This window comes from Mytilus galloprovincialis, chromosome 2, assembly GCF_965363235.1.
Source record: "Mytilus galloprovincialis chromosome 2, xbMytGall1.hap1.1, whole genome shotgun sequence".
Classification (NCBI taxonomy): Eukaryota; Metazoa; Mollusca; class Bivalvia; order Mytilida; family Mytilidae; genus Mytilus; species Mytilus galloprovincialis.
Window position 1 is genome coordinate 9,123,292 of NC_134839.1, and position 21,209 is coordinate 9,144,500.

A 21,209-nucleotide genomic window follows, 5' to 3' on the forward strand; every position below is an offset into this window, starting at 1 on the left:
AAGTCAGTAATATGACAGTTGTTATCCATTCGTTTGATGTGTTTGAGCTTTTGATTTTGCCATTTGATTAAGGACTTTCCTTTTTGAATTTTCCTCGAATTTTAATACTTTTTTCATTTTACTTTTTGATTAGTTCTTCTATCTAATAATTCCTGAGTAGGTGTTCAGTTCTAGATATACGTCTGTTTTTTTTTTTTGTCCTCAAAGCTCTTCAACTTTGTACTTTATTTGGCAATGAAAAATTTGAATCCTGGTATCTATGATGAGTTTATTAGTGGAGTCACCACAAAACAAAACCTATTTTGGTTTATAACAAACAAAATATATTTTTGTTTATTTTTTTGAGGGGGTTGACTCATTTCATTCAATTACTGTCTGTTCACCATCGTCTTACCTGTAATAAAGATTAATTTCTTTGCTCTAAACATACATTTAAGTTCAATTGCAACTTCAAATTCTTTAAACTCTTACACACGAAAAGTGTTACATGCGGAATTTAACAAATATTATTTCATAATTTTCAACTTCCTATCAATAACCATATAATTTCTTACAGTCAAATATATAGAAACATACATAACTAAACAAATATTTTAAGTTTTATCTTATTTTGAATTCCAGTGCAACAAAAAAAATATCTAAAATAAGATGTGTTAAAAATAAATTGTCAGTCTACTTAACAATCAAAAAGTCAATATTAGTGGAGTTGGCTTGTGGTGATATGGATCAAATGTAAGATATTTTATAACACCGGTAGTGATTTATCGACCGATATTAGATTATTACTACAATAAGGCACAAAAACCTTCATTCACACTATCTAGTAAAATTTTGAATAAAATACAAGCAGTATTTATGCAGAAGGAAACATACATTTGATTTCCTAACATTGATAGACGTCATTTTGAAAATCAAAGATGGTCGCCATGATGAGATGGATTTTTTTCATGGCTATTCCCCCTGAATATGATAACATACATCTAAAGGCATGTTCTTACAAAGTTTCATGCTTGTATCGCAATTTGCATGAATTGCGTATTAAGCTGCTCAACTAAATACTCCGCCAACTTTAATAAAAAAAATTAGGAGTTGATACCATATTTTTTCTTTTACAAGTTGATAGTTAAAACACAAGTTTTCTATTTCAAATGTTTAAGCTGTTTTAAGTCCTTTCAACTATTACGAAATGAAATCAACGCAATAATTTAAGATTTTCCACTTCTTGGAAGGGAAATAAGAAATGTGCCAACTAAAAACTAGACTTACATCCTTTTACACAGGGGATAGTTCGTTAGGCTACATGAATAATCATCCCACATGTAATCATGGTTCACCATCATCCATAAACAGTGTTGATTATTGCCTGCATTGTTGGGTTCGTTCGGAAACCAGTTAGTGTATTCGATCAGTTCCATATCGTCTGCCCACATCCACATACCCTCAAGTAACATATCTGTTCCTCCCAACCACACCTCTGTTGAATGACCTGTTGCTAAAATATAGTTTTTGGTTATTATTTATTTTTATCAATACAATTATAACTTTTATTATTTGTAAACAGAACATTTTAAAAGGGAGGCAAGGTGTCAGTACAACAAAAAAGTAAAAGAAAACGAAATACTCAAAACCATATATAGAATCAAATAACAATCCAAACAAATAACTCAATCTTTGATTGGCATTTGTTTATGAATTAGTATGGGTTAACTGGGGTATAGAAACATGGTCATTTCTTAGACTTCTACCGACTGGCGGTAAAACTCTCGAACAAATTAATCTTCGTTTAGCTGTGTGGTATGTATAAATTTACAACCACGTTCGATCCATGATTCCGATGCCTTGTGTTACACAGTAGTTTGGTGTTGCACGGTCTCTGCGAGTACAAAACCCTTGCAAAAACTCGTCGAGTGTCCAGTAGATCGTCAATTGCCAGGCTAAATTATTGTCTCTGTCGAACATACCTCCTTTCAGTGGCATTCCAAATTGTCTCTTATCCTCCTGGTCGATTCCCTTACAACGTTGTCTACCTTAATGACCATGTATTAACATTTGCAAGTTTTAATTTGTAATTCTGCAAGAGCTTGTAATTGGTATACATTCAAACAAAAAACTATGTTATATTAGTTCAAATGTGTCTGAAGTTTGAAGAATTTCACCAAGCTAATATCAGCATTCAAAAAATTAAATGGGCTACATTTCATTAATATGTTTGATATAAGTGAATTAATTTACTTTAAGTTCTATTTCGGTCTATTGCATCGTTGTAAATATAACGAAATTTGATGAGAATGTCGTACAAGTGAAAGGTTTAGCGCTATCAAACCAGGTTCAATCCACCATTTTCTACTTTTGAAAATGCCTGTACCAAGTCAGGAATATGACAGTTGTTGTCCATTCGTTTGATGTGTTTTGTCATTTGATTTTGCCATGTGATTAGGGACTTTCCGATTGAATTTGTATCGGAGTTCAGTATTTTTGTGATTTTATGTTTTACTGCAGGAAACGATGGGTTACTGTCTTATTGGAGTATACCACATCGACTGTAGATGTAAAAACTTAATATACGTATCAGGCTTTATCTCAATTGTTTTATATATATCGTGTCGCATCTTGCTATGCTGCATGGGTTTGGCTTATTGTTGACCGCCGTTTAGTTGCTAAAATTCTTCTGCATTTGTTCTTTGGAAATTACCACATCGGCAATCATACCCATTTTCGACATATTTATACTGATGTCTTTTCTCAGCTTTCAGATTATATCACTTTAAACATTTTTCTGAAGCTATCATATAAATGTACACATTGAAGGTTTATCCTCTACTTTCCATTGACATTCAAATGAATTCCGAATCGTCAGTTTGTTTTTGATTGCTGAATATGTATATCCCTTCGGTATCTCTCGCCTCTCTTTGTCGTCTTGTGACCTGGATTTATGCCAATACTTTCGATCTTGTATGCACACTGTCACAGGACGAGAGATATGAATATTAACAACAACATATTCTAAAAACATCGCACCACAACTTACCCAAAATGAACCATTATTAAATTAAAAGATTTACAAAATCATACATTAACGCACTACTTTTTATGTGAAATCAAATTACTGGTTTATTTCAATGTTAAGTATTCCTTCTTTTCTTTATAAAAAGGCAATCAATATATTAAAACAATGCTGCTACAGAACGCATCTGAAAAGGAAAAATGTACCAAAACACAACTACATAGATTGAAATATCTTCGCTAGCCAAGGGTTACGTACGATCCACTTCCCAAAGTGAAGAGGAGGAAAGTGGATCGCAACCCTTGGCTAGCAAAGATGAGATTGAAATAACAACACAGCCATATCCCATATTGCCGATATTTTGCGTATGCCTTCGCCCAGTATCATAAACAAAATGAAAACGATACTCAACATATGTAAAAGTTTTAATAATGACGGACCAGGCATAAAAATTGCGAAAATGAAACAGTATTTAAGGTTATTACGAGTCTGTAAATAAAAGATAAACGATTCAACTGTTTGTAAAGTGATTGGTATCCTTTCACGTAGTTTACATGACATACATATTCGTCTCACAGGTTTTTATTTACGTGTAAACTGTAAACTGTTGATAAGATATACCTAATGAAAGATCTTATACAAATTGGTTTAAAACTAGACGTTATAAGTCTATTCAAACGTGAAGTCCAATTCAGTGACAAAGCTATGATTTCAAGTAATCCGCTTAAAAATACTTTAGTTTTGTAACATAAAAATAATGACCCATTATATGAAATTTTCGGGCTTATAAATTTAATTGTGGTAGCAAGTGTCTTTGTGACATTTCTTACGTGTGATAATTTAAAGTTTCAAACTAAGCCATTGACTGCCGAATTATAAAATTCGCTTCATAATGACTTTAATTATCTTCTTTCCGTGATACTATATTAATTGAAAATTTACGTTTTAAAATGTTGTTTGATAAAAGAATGTTTCATACTAAATTGTATGGCTCAGTCATCTTTATAATAGATGTGTTCGTATAACGCTTCGGACTTTCATTACAATTTTTAAAACAAATATTTGTATACCATGTATACCTTGATCATCCTCTTGATTGTATTTTTGCTCATTCGTTTGTTTGTTTATTTGTCCGATTGAACGCTTTTTTACATTTTTTCTCTCAGTTGTTAGTTTTTATTTTGCTTGTCCAACAGCGAAGAATATATCAGATTACTTTAATGGCTAATATACAATTACTATAATACCACTTTAGAATAACACTGTCAAACATTTTCCCGTTCATTTTGTATGCCCCTGCAACTAAATGTTTGAGGGAAAATTGATCTACCCCTGTCCGTTCGTTCGTTCGTCCGTACATCCCAGGTATATAGATATTCCAGATATCCTACATTTTGAATAATAGGAATTTGTCACCTTGCTGGCTCTCTGTACATATATTGAAGGTGTGTATGTGATCAGGATTTTGATTTATGTATTATAGTATTTGATAGTTTGGGAAATAGTTGAACGTTGAATTTTTTTAGTATAAACTTGCATAAGAGGTGCATAGCGTTTCCAGGTAACTTCTCCTACAGTGAATCATAGACCTTTGTGCTCCCATCCTCAACTTCTTGTACTTTAGAATAACACTTTTTATCTGCGGGGTATTATGTGTGTCGTTTGGGCACAATAAACTAAAAGAAAGTCGTGCATTGACTTTGTTGTAATACATTTACTTTAGTGCGGCGGCATCACTTTATGGTAACTGTATAGTGTTTTACTTGACAATAAAATTTTTAAACCATTTGTAATTTTAAAGCAATAACTGGAGGTTACGATTTTGTTTATATTGTAAAGAAAGAATATTATATAAATATCGTCTCCGTTAATGAATAATATTTATTTTGTATTTTAAAATTAAATCGACGTACAAAAATTAAACAGAAATCATGGTGGGTGGATCTAAAGGTTAATCTCAAATAGAAATATTTTTTTCTTTGAATAAAGGCTGAAAGTTAATCAACGTACGAGGTTGACAAAATTTAAAAAGAAATCAAGATTTTAGTCTATTTAGTCCTCATTTGTGACCCTGACATATAATTCTATTAAATATATTTCAGCTTGATGTTATTATGAAATTAAAGGTCCCGAAAGTGTCAAGGAATAGAAATCTGAATAAAATATTAGGTTCAAATGAACGAAATATTTATGAATATTATATGTATAACATGATAATACTTTTGTTTGAGACGAACCATTTGAGTCGCAAAATACACCTTTATTTTTTAAGAGTAAGGAAATATATACAGATAATGTAAATACACAGAGCCCCGATGCATCTTTTGTTAACTTAAATTATAATTATTTATCTTGTATCCACAGTAAGAAATATAACAGTATTTGTTTCTGACACAATAGAGAACTGGATGTTTGTTCCTAACCGTATAAGGAACTGGATATTTTCAGAATATGGAATTGAATATGTGTTACAACGGGAGGAGCTTTTATAGCATAACTTATAAAAAGTAAAATCACGAAAATACTGAACTCCGAGGAAATTCAAAACGGAAAGTCCTTAATCAAATGACAAAACCAAAAGCTCACACACATCAAACAAATAGATAACAACTGTCATATTCCTGACTTGGTACAGACATATTCTTATTTAGAAAATAGTGGATGAAACCTGGTTTTATAGCTACCTAAACTTCTCACTTGTATGATAGTCACATATAAATCTATTATATCGGAAACGATGTGTGAACAAAACAAACTGACATAATAGGTAAACATGTCAAAAATAGATGTACACTAGTCAACATTGTCAACACATTAGCAAAACTGAAAGACAAGAATACAAAAATTAACTATATCACTATAACACAATGACGGGATGTATAAGTACATACCCACTATAACAAAGTTTAAATGAAACTTCTCGTAGGAGGAGTACAATCATGTAGATTGACAAAAGAAACGTGTAAATTTGATGTATAGAAGATTTTATTTTAAAAATAGATGTCTGTATTGAATACGGTCTCCTTACATACACTATAAAAATAAGAAGGCGTGATACAATTAACAATGAAACAGCTTTCCAGCAGAGAACAAATCACGTAACCATAAGCACCGAACTGTTTTCAAATTCCATTCAGCAAAGAATGCTCTAAAAAGACCAGACATGACAAACGGTAAAATATTATCGACAAGAAAACTAAAGTCTGATTTATGTATTTATGTACAAAAAAATTTATACTCGAGATAGTGATCATGGTGATGTACCAGCATAATATAAAAACAAGCTATCAAAATCAGTTGAAAAATGTTTGATCCCTCCATATTCATGTCCCAGATCTTTAGACTGATTCAGTACTTGTTGTGGGTTTCTGTATTTCTGTTGTATTTGTTTTTCGTTGATTGTTTTGGCTATATGTTTTATTGTTTTGATTGTTTCACAATTTTCATGTCGGTTCTTTTTATACCCGACTATACGGGTTTTATCCTTGTTGAAGGACGTACTTTGACCTGTTATTGCTTAATAAAAATGCACGTCATTTGAACTCTTATGGAAAATTGTATCCTTGGTAATCATACCACTTCTGTACTTATTCTATATTTTAATATAAAAAAGGCTGCATTTGTATATGTTTCGCATTGGATGATTGATAACTGGCTACTAAACGTTTAGTACCAAATAGTTCCCGCCTTTTCATCACAATAACATGTTGGAAAGTTATAAACACATCCTTTTTTATACTAAAAACATTTAATCGATGACCTATTCACCTTAAAAGATTAAAGGAGATCATCAAATTTTTGTTATGCAACAATAAACCGTTAAATAATTGAAAGATTATAAGTGTCCGTTGGTGAATGACTCTTGTTGTGTTAAAATTCCACACGTAGATTTAGTAGTCAGTGAAGTCCATTTTAATATGTAAAATATTGTATTTTAAAAGCACAAGGAATTTGAAAGTAAAACGTTATTAACGAGTCGAAACTAATGATTTCAAGCGAAACTCAGTTGAATCTCCTTTCAATGAAAGATTCAAGGTACTATAGAACTAATAGTACGGTGACAAATAAGGTAAATTTGAAAATTTTATAGACCGAAATACCTCACGGCTAATTTTGGTTTTATTTTGTAGATAAATATAATATCCTTTGATTAAGGCATGTCGTAGAGTTCAAAAGTGGTGCAGATTTTCGAAAACTGCGGTCAAAGGTCAAAAGGGGGGATTTTAAAAAAGCTCAAATTTTAGATATTTTGGATAATTTCTCGGTAGTCTCTAGTGTTAACTGAGATTTTTTTCAATGGAAGCATGCGCTAGGAATGCTCAACAAATACAGCTAGTCATATTTGTGTCTGATTACCAGAGATTAGTGATACATACCGTCGCTTGCAACATGTAAGAAAATGAAACAAAAATCTTTATCTCCGGAAATTATCGACAAAAAATATTCATAATTAAGATTCAACTATGCAATAATATATGGCCACATATAAAGATATTTTTGGGAAAGTTTTGTTAAAATGCAATAAAGAACAGAGGAGGAATGAGAACTGTAAAGTTAACACCCGGTCCATGATGTGATGAAAAAAATGATGAAATTCTTGGCTGATTATATAAACTCAAAAGGATGTTAAAACTATAAAAATTAGTCTTCATGTTTATGACACTATAGTATATGAAGTTGTTTTTTTTATGTCAATAAATAAATCAGTACTAGACCAATAGCACATTGAGAAGATGTATCCCCCTTTTTCATAAAACAACGACAGACATGGTAGCCGTTTGTTAGGTTAAACATATTTCTCTATAGCGGATTTGGAAACAGGTTATTGCAACTTATATTAATCCCTTTTTACTTTGCGGGTGCGAGTACTGCCTTGTAGCGGAATTATCCTGCTCTTTTAAGAAGAACCTTACTTTGACCTATAATGGTTAACTTTTACAAATTATGACCTGGATGAAGATTTGTCTCATTGGAACTCATACCACGTCTTCTTATATCTATAAACAATGGAATATATAGCAGACATGAAAGCCCGATATATAAGTGAACTACAAACACAGATTCGCAGGGATATTAGGCTTCAAAAGTTGCTGTCTATGTATAATTATAATTTACCAGAAATCTATAAGCAGATCAATTTGAAAAGGTAACGGAATACTAGAAAAAAAAGTGGATGTCATTGTATGGCGCCGGTAATACTCACGAGTTCATTCAGATCACCTTGTACTGATTGACCATTGCTTCTGGGGTCATTTTGATCTGCGGTGAATTGATTTTCACTGCAACATATGTATCAATATAAGAACCAGTTAGAATAACATAGGAGTAGGTCCAGTAAGGCACCTTTTTGGCCCCAAAATATAGCAGTTTTACAAAATTGTTAAAATGTAAACTTTTAGTTATTTATTGGACAATAGAATGCTTTTGCTACATAAATATGGGCTGTTTTTGACAATACAATGCACAGATATCGGGTACTAGCACCATTAAGGCATGCTCAATTACTGAAATCTTCACAATTCTAGCATTTTAGTTAAATTTTAGACGGTTTCCGTGTAAAACGAAAGTGGCCGCATTCGTGTTCATCCTTAATATTATTAAAATGTAAGTTGTATTTGACGATAATACATAACATATATAAAGGTTGAGGATGAACACGGATGCGGCCAATTTCATTTTTGACAAAAACCATCTGAAAAGTCACATTTTTCGGCATATTTGGTAGATTTTTCATATTTCAGCTTGAATCTGATCGTTTTTAATTACTAAATCAGTTAAAATCTTTCACATAAACTTGTTGAATCAAATGAATCAGACACTTAAGTGTTTAAAAAGTGGTCAAAATCCGTCGTCAGATGAACCTGTAATTTGAGGCCAAAATCGGTCCTTACCGGACCTACTCCTTTTGATGCATGCATGTTTTCCCCGACCCCTTGTAATTGTCTTTCTTTGCCAATTTAAAAAGACTAGAAAAGACGTGTCGCATCCTGTATAAGAGCTGCTGTTTGTGTGCAAGACATCAGGGGTCCAATAACTTTAAAAAAAAAAATTGGCTATACCGTGAATAGGTACATTTGTAAAACCTGTCTTGACTGTGGCTTTGGTTGAAGAAACGCCTCCAGTCTAAAATCACAATTCATCATGTTTGACATCTGAGGAAAAACCTTATTAGAAATAAAACATAACTTTCATGATTTTGATATGATGAAACCCCTGGAATGACTTTCCAATATCTGTTCATTGGCAAAAAGAGGCGACAGAATAATTCTTATATCTGCCTCTTCAGTCCTTTACAGATCCTACACAAAATTGCTTCACAGTCTTTAGATTTTGAAAGATGCCGCAAAAAATATTTCGTCATGCTCTTGCAAATCAAAATAACTGTAGCTGACTATGTGGTATGGGATTTGCTCATTGTTGAAGGTCGTGCGGTAACCTATAGTTGTAAATATTTGTGTCATTTGGTCTCTTAAAAAGAGTTGTTCCATTGGCAATCATACCACATCTTCTTTTTATATACACCAATGTTCGATGTAAGGGAAGGTTGGGCGCCTGCTGACATGTTTAACCTCGCCTCATTCTGTATGTGGCTGATCCAAGTCCTGAGCCTGTTATTCAGTGGTTGTCATTAGTTGCTGTTACATTTTTGTTGTTCGTTTATTATTTTGTACATTGATTAGGCCGTTGTTTTTCTCGTTTGAATTGTTTTCAGTTGTCAATTCGGGCCCTTTATTGGTGACTATGTGGCAAGGACTTTGCTTATTGTTGAAGGCTGTACGGTGTTGTAAATGTAGTATGTGTTATTTGTGGTCTTTTTGTGGAGATTTGTCTAATTGGCAATCATACCACATATTTTTTTGGATTATGTTTTTAAGGCATTCATTGGCCAAATCTCAATAACTGTTGTAAAATTTTACATAAAGACTTTCGACAATACCGATACCATCTATTTGATCAGGGGTGTTCTGGTCTTTCATAAAGGAATATCACACACTCAGCTAAAGTATGCAGTTTCGTTGACTATCAAATGAGAGTGCATTGTAATCATTATCCATTTCAAAATATTTGTCATCTACTAACCAGGCAAAATATTTATCAGAGAGGTTGGAATATATTGTAAAGATAGAAATAATTTGAAATTTCGAGCGATCGTAAACAGCTGTTCACAAATTTTTTTCGCAAATTCTAATATCTGTAAACAAATGTAACTGGCAAACTATACGACAACGAAAATGTTTTTTTTTCTTTCTTTCGCAAACAGATCATCATGTAGACTTTCTATTAGTACTTGAAAAGGGAATCACTGAAGCGTGACTGGAGCGGGCCCCCTCTTAGGTCAGTCAGTGGGCCCCCACTTATGAAAATTTCTGGATCCGCCACTGCTGATAATTTGCGTAATTTAAAACAATACCGGCACGCTCAAAGGACTCGACATGCCTTAATTGCTTAGCTTGTTGTATGACTTTTGTCTTCAGAATAGAAATTTTTACCAGTCATGCTAATGCCACGAAGCTTGTTTTAAAGAAAGTTGATTCATCGTTACACGCATGTTTTTTTCTCTCTCACTAATTCAAATGCTTTAAAATGTTTTCTACTGCACATGTCAAGGCTTAATGACACGTTTTAAGCTACTTTGCTCGTTCTTATTCAATGGAATTAGCACTGACAATATTTTTCCGGAATTTTTCAGATGTGTTCCAATGTGGTTTAAAATTAGTATTTTCGAAAAAACAAGAATAAAAGCACCTAATAAAATATTAAACCTTTGCATCTTTACTTATTCAAGCACACAGACACAACTATTGATATAAATATATATTCTTTTTAATAAAACTTAAGAAAATGCATATTAAATTCATTGTATTTCATATGACAGGGGAAAATAGGAAAGGGGAACGTTACATGACTTATTGAGGTGAAAATTGAGTAGAAATACTGATATGTGATGAGTTTTATAAAAATACTTGTAAAAGTTGATTTGTATGTTCTATCAAACTTTTGTATATAAAAACTTCTTAAGTATTGTTTTTTCCACTATTTTTTCTGATCATTTACTATTGGTGATATATATAAGAAATGTAATATACTTTGACAGACGATACGATTGATTTTTTTTTTACATACATTTGAAAATCGTCCAATTTACTCAATTTATATGTTCATATGATATTAAAGTTTGATGTTAAATAAAAGCTGGTACATCACTCTTTCATCTGATGCAAATTTTTGGATGATATCTTCCTTCGTGAATTAATTATAAGCGTTCCCGTATTTGAAAATGAAAAAGAAAAAAATCCGAAAATCACTCTTTAACGCGATTTTACAAAAAAACTGCACCGTGGGAAACTCTACGACAGGGCTTTTATGAAAGCATAATGTTTACTCTATTTTCATGTGAATTTTCAGCCGTGAGGTATTCCGGTCCATTAAACTCTTTAAATAAGCAACTTTTCCCGATTTGTCACTCCACTATAAACACCCATTTTAAATATTTTAATATACTCTTGAATGTGTTTTATTTTCGTTCTTAATTTCAAATCGTTTATATTTCACTCAAACTTATAAAGCAACTTCAATTGTTTAAATGCTACGCGATTTTACAATGTCAAGAGAATTTGGAATATATTTTGTTTGTTCGTTATTTCAGACTTTTATATTTCAATTTAACTGTAAGAGCAAATTCATTTTCCTAAATATTAAGCGATTTTACAATATCAAGACTTCTATTGGAACCCCCATTTTTTTTATGTAAATACTTATATCGTTTCACCGGTCCCCGGATATTCAACATTATTTCCTATGTAGGCAAACATAAATAAATATATTTGACACAAGTAAGTGCTTTGCTATTGAAAACTGTTAAAACTGAGAAAATCTTTTTTATCATCAAAATTTTCATAAATGTACCGCTATTAAATTATTGACTTCCAATACACTAATTCGCCGATATATTCCCGTATGCAATGACCTTAACTATTTTGACCTCTCGTTATATCGTCGGCCACTGCACAGCGAAGTGCGAGGGGAAACCCGTGATGAAAGAATGAAAAAATAAATGCTCTTGAAGTTAATAGAAATAAAATATTCTTAAAAAGCTAATGTAGTACAACAAATCATTTAACAACTGCCAAAGAATAACAAACAAATGGAAACGCATCGAAATTATAAAAACATATATCAAGACTATTTGTCACACTTTCCACGTGCCTTTTTTGTATTCTATTGTTTATCAATTTCACGATCCGGTAAATCTCGGCAACACACTCGAAAGTTAATAAACTTGTGATCAATAAATATTATTTGTGGACAATTCGTTATAGGTGCGTAAGAAATATAAACTAGAGGCTCCAAGAGCCTATATCGCTCACCTGATATTTTCATTTACAATTGATGCATGAAATAAGCAACCGTTATGCTTTTGCTTCAGTCTCAGAGATATAGGTCAAAAACTGCTTTTTACCAGATATGTTCTATTTTTAGCCATGTCGGCCATGTTGGTTGGCAGACAGGGTTATCAGACACATTTTCTGAACTAGATACCCTAAAAATAATTGTGACCAAGTTTGGTTAGATTTTTTCTCAGTAGAAAAGAAGAATTTTTTTAAGACTACAATACATTAAAAAATTACTAGAAAGGACAATAACTCCTTAAGGCGTCAATTGACCATTTTGGTCATGTTTACTTATTTATAGATCTTACTTTACTGAACACTATTGCTCTTTACAGTTTATCGCTATCTATAATAATATTCAAGATAACAAAAAAATGCGCGGATTTTTTGTAATTTCAGTTTAAATGAATTTACCAGTACGTATGCTTTAAGCGACCATCGTTAGTGATTTTTAAAGACTTTTGTTAGATTATGACATGGAGCTTTTGTCTTAATCAAAATGAATAAGGCAAAGCAATCCAACGTCACTAATTAATAAATCGTATATAATAGGATTTAAAATCTAAATTTTAAATCAGTTACCGGTAGTGCTCATACCACTGACCGTCGTTATACTACATCGCCAAGTAATTATAGTATTTGGTTTCTAGTTGGATTATCGATCTTTGCAAGTAATTGATTTACCCATAATCCTCCTTTTGACGTCGACATTTAGGAAAAGCAGACGCATTTTTAGCCATAGAATTATCTTCTAAAAACAGGGTTGCTTTTTCATGCCCTGCTGTCGGGAACAGGTTTATTTTTAAACAATCGATTTAAAAAGGACAGATTGGATACTGGATATTGACACAAGTATGTTTTTGCTTCATAAACTGTTTGGTGACAGGTTTTATATTTCTGAACTATAGTCTAGAAAATATAGGTGTCTGTCCAGAACAAGGTATACATTTTCCGAGCGTGTCTAGAACAGGGTATACATTTTCCAATTCTAAGCATGTCTAGAACAGGTGATTTTTCACAATATTTCTGTTTAGAACAGGGTAAGTTTTGCAATGTTTTCTGGTTAGAACAAGGTATGATTTGGGAAAGTGCTGTCGGCACAGTTATACCCGAAAAGACAGTCAGTTACTTCCCCCCCCCCCCTGGAATATACACAAATAGGTACATGCATTGTGTAACTGGACATATGCGTTTTTTAGTTTATATTAGTATATTTTGTACTACTGCTCACTCGACTGTTTTTCAAGATTTACTCAAGTACATGCATAGCATACGGCTAGGCGCTAAGCGGTGTGCACTAGGATGGAAGTCGTACGATGAACAATTTCGTCTCAGAATGTCACAGGCTCCAGCTGGTTCTTGGTCTTTCGTTGACCCTGACGTATGGCTGCTCAATATGTATCCTCCGTCTAGTATTGGTATTGCCAATAAGCATGGGGCGCTTAAAATGTTACGCATTCAATTACCAAGGTTCATGCGTGAATCAATCATGTGCTTATACTCTTTCTTGTTTAAGATCCTTTGATCAGCACCCACTTATGATTCAGTGCCCTGACAAGACTGTTTTCCTGACGGCAGGCAAAATGTAAGATTGAAGCAAACTAGGCCTCAGTTTAGACCGAGATTTAAGGCACATGTAAGCAACTCGTTGCAGTATCCCATCAATACGAACTAGTATAATGGGCAAAATATGAAGTGAATTTTTAGCAAATGGAATTACAATTGATCTTAAAGAGATATCAAATTGAGAATTTTTGTGACATTTATCTTGTTTTATTTTGTATAGAATTTGGATTGTATTGATATCGATTCCAAACTGATGTATCATCTATTGGATAAAGGATGGACTCCATTAAACACAACTGAATTAAAAGAATGTAACTTGGGGGTTATACAAAAGTGTAGATTCCTAGCTCCGACTGAAGGGTTTACTTTTGGCTTAAGTTAATCATATGAACTACCGCAAATAAATTTAATGTCTTAAGCACGGAAATTCGTATTATCATGTGAAAATCAATCAAGAGCTGGGATCGGATTCTTTTAATCTTATTAAATTGTTAAATGTTAATTTGAACCTCTCAATTTAGCAACATTTTTTATTTATTAAGAATATATTAAAATCAAGCACTATATTTGATAATTAACAAGCAAATATCAAAATCAAAGTTAGTAAGGATGTTGATTCGTCCTCTAGTATTGTTATTAATGAGTAAATATTTTCAGATTCGAGCGTTGTATATTCCAGGCTCAATTAATGCAGGTGCAGATTCTCTGTCTCGTTTTCGGATGATCAGTTCCCGTACATTGGGACCGGAAGCATTTATTATACCAGACATTCCTAATATGAACTTTCATATGGTCATTTCGAAACTGGAATAGACTTTTAAATAAACAATTCGGTAGTTGATTTTACAGAAAAGTTTACCCGGACTTTAAATTTGTTAAACAGTTTCAGGAAATATTTCGGTCTTGCCAAAGTATGGCTTTCATCCTTGCTGGACATTGTTGCTCTTACTGCATATATGTTAAATTAGGATTTGCTCATTCAACAATACGTACACATCGATCAGGTTTGATCAGGCTTAGCATTTACAATAAGCTAAATGATTATGAAGACTTTACTAAAAATTAATAGTAAGCGATGGTTTTGAGCGTTCAAGGTTGCTTCAGATGGACACTAGGCTGACTTTTTAAGATAGATATTGCATCGTTTTTTGTCAATATTATCAGGTATATGAAGTTCTGCATACAAAGCTAGGCTATTCCAGGCGGTTTTTTCCTTAGATTGACGTGGTCTTTTTATGCATGGTTGGGGAGTTAACAGTTCAAAATATGAGCAATGCATGTTCTACAAATCAATTGACAAATTACATGTAGAAATTCATTTGGTTTCATCTAAGACCGATCAGTTTGGTAGAGAGTTAACTATACACATTCCTGCGCAATTAGACAAATGTATTTGTCCAGTGGATTTAATTGCTTTACTATTTGCCAGATAGACTTGTAGTAGGTGGACCGCTATTTTGTCTTTTGATGGTTAGCTAGTTTGACTAAATACTAATTTTCTGCAATACTCAAAATATCTATACATGCTTTAGGTATTAAATATTCTCGTTGTTCGGCGAACTCATTCAACATAGGTATGGACCTATAATGGTTTACTTCTATAAATTGTGACTTGGATGGAGATTTGTCTCATTGGCACTCATACCACATCTTCCTATATCTATATATGGAGATAGCATGTGTCGGTTGATGGATTATCCAATAAAAATATTTAGGTCGTTTGAAAGCGGGTGCATATTTGCGTTACATATACGAATTCCCATTTAATTGTGTGTATGTTGCTGATTCTCCTATATGGGTCTGGATTGTGAGGTCGTCAATTAAAAAAAATGTGATTTTGAAAGCAAGACAACGACCGGGAGAAGCGAAAATTTGATGGTAGGTTTGTTTTTACCGATGGATTAACTATCTCTAAGGTGAAGAATCGCATTAATATAATGTGAAGATTTGAAGATCCTCCCAGCTATATTATAGTGCACAGTGGGAAATGATATATATAAAATATCAAACTAGGTTACTTTCATTATCAGCTTGTTCAATTTATGTCAAGGTTATATATTGATTTGCCTGATACAACTTGATTTGGTCTCAAGTTTTATTGCCAAGACTGCAATGACGGTCTTCAAACAATGGGAATTGTAATGTATGGACAAGTGCAGGCGTCGGTTAAACAGCTCCATTGTTGTCCACATGACAAAGCATGGATGTTACATTCGATATCCCTACATAAAAGCTAAACACGAGTCTCTAACAGAAGATGGGGTGTATTTAACAAAGAGAAGAACATTTTTTTTCTGAACTTAATACAGGGAGCCCTAGAAACAATAATTTCTAGTAAGACTGCTAGCATTACTTTTCCAGACGATTATTCCATGCTTTGAATTTTTATAGTTGACTCGTTGTCAGTAACAAATGCCTATATATGATCTTAGTGAACAGTTAAACGAAACATCGGCGTTATTGGGCCTTTTTTTTTTTTTTTTTTTTTTTTTTTTTTTTTTTTTTTTTTTTTTTTTTATAAATAATACAAATAGTTGCTTGTTAATTTACAATTTATACCATATAATGGCATATATTCATTTATCAGAAATTATTTTAATCAAATTTTGCTTGAAATGGCACAGCTATGCGCAGCTCCCCCCAATTTTATTGGCGGTTGACGGTTCTGTGAAAATTTTAACTGTAGGCTAAAATTGTCGCAGCACCGCCAATTTGGCAGATTTCGCTGCGCTTAGATAACATATTTGCAGTTTACAGACTTATTGTAATCGTATGATAGCATTAGCCTCTGATTTCCAGGGTTAATAGCTTATCTTGAACTTCCCCTTTTCATATATGGTCTGCCACCTCAAACATATTCGGCGATCATCATATAACATTTTCAAAGACACATATGCATTTTTATCAGTTAATTTTAGTTCATAGATCTACATGTATCACAAATTGCATTTCATATAATAGTACATATATCATATCACAAATTGTATTTCATATAATAGTACATATATCATATCTGTTAATAAATGCTGTGGCCATTTCCTGCCAATAACAATCTTGATATTTTTTATGAGCATCTAAGATAATAGGATTTAAAATCTAAATTTTAAATCAGTTATCGGTAGTGCTCATACCACTGACCGTCGTTATACTACATCGCCAAGTAATTATAGTATTTGGTTTCTAGTTGGATTATCGATCTTTGCAAGTGATTGATTTACCCATAATCCTCCTTTTGACGTCGACATTTAGGAAAAGCAGACGCATTTTTAGCCATAGAATTATCTTCTAAAACCCGCCCACCCTCCCTTAAATTAGTAGAATGCAATTCCTACGGAAGATACTGCTGTTTTGTTTTGTTTGTTTATTTCAGAATTGTATTGTCTACATCGATTAAACCATCACTCAATGTTGAAAGATGTACAAAAGTTTTAATGACGAGACGGTCATTCAAGAAAAAAGACGAATCCTGGGCGAGGAGTGGACTTACATGCATATAGAAATTGAATGGATAACTTGGAAAGAAATCTACATTCAAACATGTAAACTTTGCGTTGGTAGCGATAACTTCTGATATCCAGGGTTAGTCGCTTGATTTATGGCAGATTTCGCTGCGCTTAGATAACATATTTGCAGTTTACAGACTTATTGTAATCGTATGATAGCATTAGCCTCTGATTTCCAGGGTTAATAGCTTATCTTGAACTTCCCCTTTTCATATATGGTCTGCCACCTCAAACATATTCGGCGATCATCATATAACATTTTCAAAGACACATATGCATTTTTATCGGTTAATTTTAGTTCATAGATCTACATGTATCACAAATTGCATTTCATATAATAGTACATATATCATATCACAAATTGTATTTCATATAATAGTACATATATCATATCTGTTAATAAATGCTGTGGCCATTTCCTGCCAATAACAATCTTGATATTTTTTTATGAGCATCTAAGATAAATAACTGTTTGTATAAACAATTACAATGACAGAAATGAACATGTCCATCACTAAACCATGACAATACTTCAGACCATGACACACAAACTTTCATTGAACTCGTTAAATCATTGACCATATTTATATGTTCCAGACTATTTAAAAGCAATATTATGAAAATTAATATGAAGCAATACACATTAAATATATAAAAATATTAATACACAAATATCATTTTTGAAGTTAAGATAAGCAGTTAACAACTTTTAATTTACCTGTTTCATACAAAGTTCACATTTACAGACATAATAGCTTTTGGAGAACCTACTTAGAAGCTGAATTTATCTTCATAACTTGAATTTGAAAACAAACATCTATTTATCTTTTATTTTCCATTCTGAACCACTTAACTATTGATATCTCACACTTTATCAAATCATGACAAAATCACTGTTCTAAACGCATAAGGCTTAGCAGTAACGGGAAATTGAATACGTGTATTGATGATGATATATCTAGTATATATTTGCTTATTTTAAAACGCAAATTGAAATGTAAACCTACCGCGTTAAATTTACAAACAAATATACGTACCTGCAATTTTGTTACTGTATATCATATTCGTTTTTCGTTTATTGTTTTGTACTCACATCACGTCGTTAGTTTTCTCCTTTGCATTGGTTACCATTTGTCATTTCTGGACCTTTTATAGGTGACTTACATGAATGTGTTTTGCTCATTGTTGAATGCCGTACGGTAATCTAAACAGCATAACAGGTGCAAAAATTGCTATGAAAGGGCAATAACTCTTATACAACACTGCCACCTATTTCGTCAGATTTTAACTTGTGTGTTGATTTAGCTGAGTTAAAAAGCAAAAGGCGATGTTACTATAATTATTAAAACTAAATATCAAGCACTAACATGATCAGACGTTTCAAAATTTTAGTACTCAGATCATGCAAAACTCTGATTCCTTTCACGGATTTGGCTATACTTTTTGGACCTTTTGGATTATAGCTCTTCATCTTTTATATAAGCTTTGCATTTTAAAAATTTTTTGGCCACGAGCATCACTAATGAGACATGTATTGTCGAAATGCGCATCTGGTGCAGGAAAATTGGTACCATTAATGTTATTACTACCACCGGGTCGATGTCTCTGCTGGTGGACTGTTAGTCCAAAAGGGTATCACCAGCCCAGTAGCCAGTATTTCGGTACTGGCATGAAAATACGGGTTTTTTGTGTTTTTAAAATTTACTGTTACAAAATGTTAGAAATTATTATAAATTAAGGAATGTATCTCCCTCATGCAAAGCTCTGATGCCTTTCACGGATTTGGCTATACTTTTTGGACCTTTTGGATTATAGCTCTTCATCTTTTATATAAGCTTTGCATTTTAAATAGTTTAGCTATGAGCATCACTGAAAAGACATTTATTGTCGAAATGCGCACCTGGTGCAGGAAAATTGGTACCGTTAACGTTATTACGAGTGTTATATTATGCATATTATTGATTAGCTCGAAAATATTCATGGCTTTTTAATCAAATTAGTAAGAATATACACAATAATATATTTTTTTTATATTTATAAATTATATTTGCATAAGTTAACTTACAAGTACCAAAATCTGAACAAAATACACATGCAAAAATCACAAAAAGCACCAAAACTGGTGCATGGACAGGCATGGAAAAACAGTTTCAAATAAGACCAACAGGTTGAAAGACAAACATCAACTACGACAAGCCAACACATAAAACCAAGGCACAAAGGTAATTACCATGACAAACATGGAAAGCCATAGTAATAAACTACCATTGGACTAAAAATATATAAACATTGAGACAGGTATATAGACAAACATGTAAAGCTAAAGATATACGATCATCGGACTCATAACACATAAACATTAAGACAGGTTTATAACCAATCATTGAAGACAATGGTATATATAGTGACCAACCAACATAAAAACCCAAATGAATCGAAACCATGCGAGGATAAACATGCAAAGACAATGTCACATATGACCAGCCAACACATAAAACAAAAGCATCGAGGTAACATTGTGCGTGAAAAACATAGAAAGAGATGGTAATATACGACCACCGATTATATAAAACAAAAGCATAGAGACAGGCGATTGGAAAACACATAAAGAGAACTACAAGTACAGGTTTTTTAAGCATTTAACACATATACATCAACAGTGAAACAATCCTTGCAAATTTTTAAACATATACCAGATATCAAGCATAGTTTGTATACATATTGTCTAATAATAAAAAATACCAAAGCATTACAATTTGCTCGTACATGTATTTAAAAAAAATAGTAAATGTAAGAAAAAGTAAAAAAAATTAATTCATATAGAACAGACACATAATATGGGTACTGAATATCAATTTTCTTTCCAAAACACAGCTGTTCTAATTGCTGAATTTCGAGACATGACCATGTATAAAATAAATTTTGTGTTTTTATAATGATTTCACCACATGAAATATTTCTTTATGTTTATCATTGTAAATGTTTCTATATTTTATACAAATGTTCATATCATATTCTACATAAAGTATCATATTTATTATCATATCACATTGATACCTGATATTTTCAAACCAAGTTCACCTTTTTGACCTGTGTATACTTTCTAGTTGTCGCAAAAAAAGTCCCTTCTAACATTTCATATATATATTTTTATTATTGAGCTCTTACAAATTTGTTAAATCACATAGGAAAACTGCCCGATGTCGTAACAAGAACTTTCAAACTTGGAGGAGATACCGATGATCTTCAAAGACTCTAACGCTATCCTTCTCGCGAGTCTAAAAGGAGAGCAATTGAGCTAATTTCATCAATGTATCATAATGCGAAATATAATCGTTGTATATAGATTTAAGAGCCCTTTGCTGATTTATTTCTATTTCATTTCTATTTCATTCACTAGAGAAATGCCACGAAGGTGGATAAACATTAAAATTGTAATGTGTTTTTTCCAACTAGAAGACCAGCATTGTATGTACAAAAACAGTAAACAAAAAACAAATATGCGTAGTCAACAACCAACTGCATACACTTACTTTCAGTCACCCTACTTGGTACGAGGCAAACAAAGAACTGTACTCGTTGTCTTCGGATGAGTTTTTATATATATATAGGCGACTATTTTTTGATCCAACACCCACGGGGATAAAGAGCATCACGAAATTGTCCAAGATTTACAATGAATTTGTTGTTCGTGATCGATATAGTTTTTGACACTGTCCAAGCGTGCATAATAACGTCCAAGCG

General features: G+C 32.5%; 1 long non-coding RNA gene across 2 annotated transcripts; it reads right to left on the reverse strand.

The window, feature by feature from the left end:
* Positions 1–250: 250 nt before the first annotated feature.
* LOC143062831 (uncharacterized) lies at positions 251–21,200 on the reverse strand. Of its 2 annotated transcripts, none has more exons than XR_012974857.1 (3): positions 20,999–21,200; positions 1,267–1,492; positions 251–394 (listed from the first exon to the last, which is right to left on the reverse strand). It is a non-coding gene; the product is annotated as an uncharacterized LOC143062831 (long non-coding RNA). The 2 variants fall into 2 exon arrangements; XR_012974858.1 differs by lacking the exon at positions 20,999–21,200 and adding an exon at positions 5,896–5,964.
* Positions 21,201–21,209: the final 9 nt, after the last annotated feature.